A 7,878-nucleotide genomic window follows, 5' to 3' on the forward strand; every position below is an offset into this window, starting at 1 on the left:
TCTAGTTTCTTACTCAATCCTTGAGATGATAAAATAATCAAATGTCATCATCAATTCATGTCAAGTTACAAGGACAATTTTGAAAAGCTAGGAAAATGCATCAAGTCTTTGATAACCATAAAAAGAAAACAAATAGGATGAACTTTCATCATGTGGATAAGAACCCTAAAGCACATAAGAACTTTGACGCCATAACAAAAACAATATTATTCATTCCCTTTTCTTTATTTCTTCCTTCATATATTCTGGTACATGAATGATTTCAGGGAAATCCCATAAAATCATCACAATATCACAATGTCCTAAGATGCTCTTAACTTCCATAGCCGTAGCTACATTACCAATCCTCCACCAAATAGAATCACTTGTTTGAGAAATCCTTAAAAAAAATTGAATTCCTCGTAGTATAGATGCAGAGATCATATAATCATTCCAGAAATTCATCACTTAACTAATCCAGGTTTAATCCAACAAATCACCTAGGTTAGAAGTTTCAGCGAGTTGACCTCCAAAGAAGTTTCATATTTCTGCAAAAATGTAGCCTGAAGCAGAAGGCTCTAATTAGTCATGCAAATACCAACTTTTCAGCCAGTACAACCTATCCCTTTCCACCAGAAATCTGGCATTTTATCCAAGCTTCAATTAAGTGAATAAAAATAACAAATAAATAAAGGATCATCAATTCTCATGCACAAAAAATGATCACCTTTTTGTTTATATACATGTACATTCCCAGACTTGTGAACTTTCCATGAATATACTATTCAAACAACTATACAGTTCATACTAGGAAGACCTATGCTACAAGTCCACAACCCCAAGACACCTAATTTCCCAAGTATAAACAGAATTTGGCATGCAGGATTCCCAAAGTTGCAAAGTCCCATGGCAATCAATGCAAATTCTTATGACAATCCGCAATCTATATTTCATTCATTCATGGGCATCCTCAAATCCAACTCTTCAAGAGCATTCAAAGCATTCTTCTTGTCCTAAAACTTTTCACAATTGAAAACAGCAATACATTTTGAAGCACTAGCCTCATCAATCAGCATTCATAGTTCTCCCTTCTGATACACTCAAAAAAAAAAAAAAAATCAACTGATTTTCTTGCAAAACTCAACTCAAAGCTAAGATCCTTAAGCTCTCATTGAAGTAACAAATCACATCATTTCCACAGCTATTGCAGAATAGAATCATCCAAGTGGCAATGAAAATGAACACACATATAAAACAAAGATATAAAAAAGTTTTATTAATGAACAACAGCAAACCAACAAAGAATGAAAATCACCGAGCAGCTAAAAGACAACAGACAAAAACAAACAAACAAACAAACAAATAAAACTTCAGATCAGCAGATCAAAACATCATAGAGCAAAAACAAAAACAACCCACTAAAAATAAGACAATATAAAAAATACCCAGATCAGCAAACAACAAAAGGGTGGTGGGAGATCCAATGAATCGTAACAAAAATTCGACCTGATCAGATGGAAATGATAATCAAAGAGATGAAGAGGGTACCTTAAAGACACAGAGAGAGGGATCTCAATGTGTGTGTGTGTGAAGAGTGATGATGGATTACGAAAAAAGGAAAAGCTGGCAAATAAAAGATACTGGGGAAAAGAGAAAGAAAAGTGAATAATTGAGGAGGTTGTGTTGTGTGTGTGCTGTGGGTTCTGGGCTCTCTCTCTAACTTTTTTTTTTTTTTAATTCGTTGGGGGTCTTTTCAGAAATTGTAATTCAGAAAGAGATAGAGAGAGAAAAATGAAATGAATTGTGATGACGATGAAGACGAAGAGAGGGTAAAAAAGAGATAAAAAATTGAGTGGAGTTATTTTCTTATCATCAGCAGAGCAGGTCGTTATTTAAGGAAAAGATCCGGGGACGATGGCACCGGCCATGTTGGCTTTCTCTTTTGCTTCGATGGATTATTGCTTTCTTTGCTTTCTTCAATTTTGGATTAATAACAATGGGATACTTAACTTTTCAGTTTGTTTCAAGTAGGTCCCTATTTCTATTTAAAATTTTAAATGAGCAACCTATAAATGTTATTTTTATTTTTTGACCATCACAAATTTTCTTTTAGTATAATTGAGATAACTTTTATCTGAGACACATTTTTTAATGACATTGAGACTTTAGGTTTTTTATCTCTCCCATCTAATGTGGAGACAAGGCATGTTCATTATACTACAAGCAGAGATAAAGAGTTAAGGAAGGGAGAGTTCACTAAATCATAAAAAAATTAGAAAAAAAAATTTCCTATAGAATAAGAGAAATAAAAATGAATATTGCCAGTAATTTTTTATAATATAATCATATGCGAATGCCCAATAGAATATCAAAACAATAACTTATTAGAAAATAAATGGTAGTAAATAGCATTAAAATTTCTCTGAAGTCAAAAAAAAAAAAAGACAACCCTTTTGAGAGGCAATTTAAATAATTCTCATTGATCACAACTTTTAGTAAAAAAGAAAATGTTTGAAAAACATGCAGTATATAAAGTAACTCATAAAAATTACATACACCGACTCCATAAGGAGATGACTTATATTATCTATATTCCCCAATAAAACAATAAATATTATGTTCATCTTAACCCTTGGAGAGCAAGCAACATGCAAAAAGTGGTAAGAATTTTAGGAGACTCTATGCTAGTAGCTTAAAATTAGAAGGCATTTTAATTAATTTTAGAAAAGAAATCACTTAATGACCTAATTTTTTCACATGTTGTGTATATTCATAAAAATTTTAACTTTTTTTTATAAATAGTATAAATATTCAGATTGTGCTATCATATAGTTGATTTAAGATGTCTCAATTGACTTTTAGTTATAAATATCAATAGATTGTAGTATAATTTTAAAAAAAAAGTATTTCTCAAAGAACTTGGGACTCATTTCCCACTACAAATGTGGGAAATCATGCACTGATTAGGAAATTGTAAAAGTTTATGTGGTCTCCAAATGCTATTATCCCAATTTGAATATTTTTATGTTTTCTTTTTTTGGTTACCATAATTCTTTAATTCTTTTTCCATTTTTTTTCTTGAAAGCTTCTTAATTCGTTTGAAAAAAAAAATCTGAATTTCCTTCTTTTTTTTAAATAAACTTATCTTAACTTTTATTAATTTTGAATAATATTCAAAATTTCTAAACAACTGAATTATATGATTTATCATGGTATTTTTTGTTAATGATTCTCCACAACAAAAGTATTTTCTGGATATGCTTCTTGAATAAAAAGTCTAAGATAACTTCATAAAGCCGAAAAGATAAATTTTATATATTTTCTTTTGTTGGAATTTGTTAGAGAACCAAAATATCAAATGAAATTTTTAATTCGTGTTTCAAAAATGATATGCAAAATGTAAACAATATGTCCAAGGTTTTTCTTTTTGACAGCTTGGATAAAATCTTAAAGAAGGTAATAAAACAACCTTTTACTGTTTTTATGTGTTTAACCTAGCTTTTAGCATAGTTGTCAAAAAATCCTTTGCTAAAATTTCTCAAAGACATGTCTCACCGATTTGTTTAAAAATAAAAAATCTTATCTAAATTAAGAATAAAACATATCCTCAAAATTCTAATAATACTCTCAAACTGCATGCAACTAAAATTAGATGGATTTTAAAGTAATGCATTATAATAGAAATTTATGTTCTATTATTTATATTCTTTATGTTATTTTTGTTTGTTCCAATGCTTTTTACACTAATTAAGGATTCATCTGAGATTACTTTTAGGAGGTTCAAAAATAATTATGAAAATATGCAAACTAAATTTAGGATTTTTTATTTTTTTAGAAATTACTTTTACCAAAATTATTTCATCCTACAGCAGATATTAAAAAGTAAGGGAGGAGAAGTTTTTCAAAATCTAATTTTAAAAATCATTTTTATGCTCAATACAATTTCATATATATCCTCATATATATTATAAAACTTCAGAATTATCTTTATTAATTAGGAAACAAAATCACTAACTTTAAAGAGATTATAAATATTACCAATTATATCAAGATAACAAAATATAAAATAAAGTTAATAATATAAAATATTAATTCTAGTAATCAATTATTATATGCACACGATAAAAATATTTTATATACATGTTTATAAATATGTAAATAAATTTTTTTAATATTATGTTCAATTCAATCATTTATATTCTTACAGTAATTTAACAACAAAATTTACCAAATTCATACAACTTTTTTTAAAAACTTATTACACTTTTAAAATTAAATTTTATTAAACATTTAACTTATTCTTATTTCAGCTGAATTATAGAATTACATTTGATTATTTTCACACTCAGCTAACAGCAATTATTTTTAAAAATTACAATATGACTTGCCCTACAGAGCAAGCAATTTATTTTGAAAAAGGTTTCCATTTGCCGAGCCGAATTCGATCTGTTTCCAGTTGTTGCTTGAAAATGACCAACCAATTCTCTCTTAATAGAAAAGAGAAGTGGGTCTATCGATTGACGTGCAAGAATTAAATGCCTATGGGCAAAGTATTTTTTTTAGAGATTATTTTTAGCAGTAAAATTTCATGAGAAATATTTTGGTGATCATGTAATTTTGGATCGATCTGAAAAGTTGTTAATAGCCAGCCACAACATTGAAATATTTGGAAAATTTTCCCAATTTTATACGTATAAAATATGGGAAAAGGTCCTTTCCACTCTTAGGATTTGATACTATAACCCATTTCATCCTTATTTTTTAAATAATAACACATTTTATCCCTACTTTTTAAATAATAATCTAAAATATATTTCCATTGATTTGCAGTTATTTTACTATATAATTTATTGAAAGTAAAATAGGATTTTCAATTAAATAAATGCAAACTATTTTAAAATAGAAATATTAAAAATAATTAAATAAAATCTAACTTTTTGCATAAATTTAAAATTTAAGGATAACTTAATGAAATAAAAATAACAAATGAATGTATATGTGTATATGTTTATGTATAGAGTGCGTGTGTGTCTGTGTGCGCCTGCATTTGTTCATTAAATTTTTTTAATAAAATCACCTAAATTCTTTATTATTATTATTATTTTCAACCAGAGATCATTATCTATATTAAAGTTAGGAATAAATTAGGAGATAAGAAAACATATTATAATGCTTTGTATTTTATTATGTAGTATTTTAAATCTATGTTTTTATGTCTTTAGTGTGTGTTTTTTGTGTAAATGAAGAAGTCTGTGTGTACTTTTAGTAAAGTAATAGTACTATTTGACTATTTATTTATTTATTTTTACAATATTAAAATCAAGGATAAGTTAAAGGACAAAAAAAAACTCTAGTGTATGTGAAATCTATATTTTTTTTAATTTTTTGTTAAATATATAATTTGCATATTATTTACTGTAATTATTATCTATTCATTAAATTGTGCTTAAATTTTAAATTTATGTATAAAGTCCGATGTTATTTAATCTTGTTTGAGAGTTTTATTTTAAAAGAATTTGTATTTCCTCAATTAAAAATCATATTTTAACCTTAATGAATTAAATCGTAAATTAAGGTAAATTTATCGACAGGTGTTTTGAGCTATTGTTAAAAAAAAAAAGGGAATGAAATAAGTTATTATTTAAATAGAAGGATGAAATAGGTTATTATATCAAATCCTAACGGTGAAAAGGGCTTTTTTTTCTTAATACATTGATGTTGCTAATTTCAACCAGCTAAAACATTGAAATTTTTGTAAATTTTTCTTAATTGCATACACATATATTTAGTATATTGGTGTTGCTAATTTCTATTTTCTTTTTTAAGAAAAAGAAATTGCATTACAAGTCCATTTAGCTGAAGCACAGTTTGAAAATAAACTTTAAAGAAAGAGAAGCATACTCTTCAAAGAAAAAATATATTATTCTTTGATTAAAAATTCCTTTTAATATGATTTAAAAAGTTCAGTTGTACGATTAAACAATAGATATTATAAAATTAATTTCTTTAGCATAATTATGAAGACCTAGGAACTTAAACTCAAATGAGAAATGACAAAGAATACATAATATATATATATATACAAGGTGTCGAAATCTTAGAAAAAGCAAATGATATATTTTTCTTATGCGAAACAATTTTAAATACTAATTAGTGAAATATGTTATACTGCACTTTTCAGTGAATAAAAGAAACTAAAGATGTTGAAGCAATTGAAATTGAAACTTTAGAGACCCCACAACCCATACCAAAGCTTAGGATCATTTGTCTATTAATAAAGCTGAAGAAAATTACACACGACTACTACTACTACTTTATAGATGATATTTTTGTATTTCCAAAATTTTGTATGAATAAAAAGATTTGAGTAGGTCCAGCCTACCTTACAATGTTATTGGCTGTGGACATGTATGGCACACATCATGGTCGAAGTCTCGAAGAGTCATGGTGGGGCACTAGCCTCTTCAAATAATGTGTCTTCTTTTCTTAAAACAAAAATTTATCCATAATATCTTATAAATTTTTTTTTTTACTTTAATTTGAAATGTCCTAAATAATAATATTGCACTTATAAAATTATCTGAATTCTTGTATTCCAATTGTCAAAACACATCTATACATGATATCATTATATTATCTATTCTAAATATTGTGACTTTCAAATTAGAATTGTTTTTATTTTAAAATAATGAAAAAGCGGATATAAAAATCATATTGTTTCTAGAAAAATAATCACATAAATTCTTTTTAGGAAACTTACATTCTTTAACTAAAGTAATCCAATTGTATTTCATTTTAGTATAATTATCTAAAAAGATGTCTGCATGATCATCTTGGAAAATACATATATCGTCACAACTATTTCGTCAAATTACAAAAATGCCGTCGTCCTTTTCCTTAAAAATAATATTATTGAATATGATTTTCACCACTTTATACGTTTTTTTTCTCGAAAAAGAAATCTTCAGTAAAATCATGACACTTTAGATACTTAATTAAGATTAATAAGAAATAATTAGTTCATCTTTACTAAGATAAGAAGCAAATCTAGTTTGTACTCATCAATCTTCAAATTAATATGACTATTTTTAAGAGTGACGTTAATTGGCATTAAAATATAACGTTAATATTAGCAATTAATATATCGGAACGGTTAATGATTTGTGCTCAAAAAGAACGGAATCATATGAAATGGAAGGGAGATGAAATTTCACACAAGGGTGTGGGGCAGGCAAGGACACCCAAGTGATATTGTGATAATAGAAACCTTTTGGTCGTTGTCACATGACGCAATTGATGTATAAGAATGCATCGTCTTGTACTGTGTCTGTGAGCAGCTACTTTACCTTCTTTATTTATTTTATTCATTTCATTTATGGACTGGCATTGACTCAATTGAGTCATTGACCAACTATTGATGTTAACAAGTATTGCTCTTGGTAGTCTTGTTAGGTTAGATGTTAAATCTTATTTCTAAAGCACTATAACAAACTACATCAAGATTATGATTAAAGGCTACTCAAATTATTTGCTCTTTTTTCTTCATTATTCACAGAAAAATTTAACATTGTGTGATAAGCTAGAAACTTTTTTAAGTGCGTAAAATTTGTCAATCTGTGTATTTAATGGGAGATGGAGTGCAGTATAAAGTAATATGGTCTAGGATTATAAATTGTTTGGGTAAGGCCAACATGGTTGATGTATTGTAGCCCAATACTTTATATGGGCTATAAAAAAGAAACCGAGCTTTCATTATCAGCCCACCATCAAGTAGATGTGGACAGCAAGCATCATAAATATATGTGATTAGAGTTTCTTTGTTAAATAACTTTAAGTCTGAAATTTATTATATATAATTTTTTAAAGACTTTTTTTTTTATAACTTATGTATGGTTTTTA

Source organism: Citrus clementina, unplaced genomic scaffold, assembly GCF_000493195.1.
Source record: "Citrus clementina cultivar Clemenules unplaced genomic scaffold, Citrus_clementina_v1.0 scaffold_9, whole genome shotgun sequence".
Classification (NCBI taxonomy): Eukaryota; Viridiplantae; Streptophyta; class Magnoliopsida; order Sapindales; family Rutaceae; genus Citrus; species Citrus x clementina.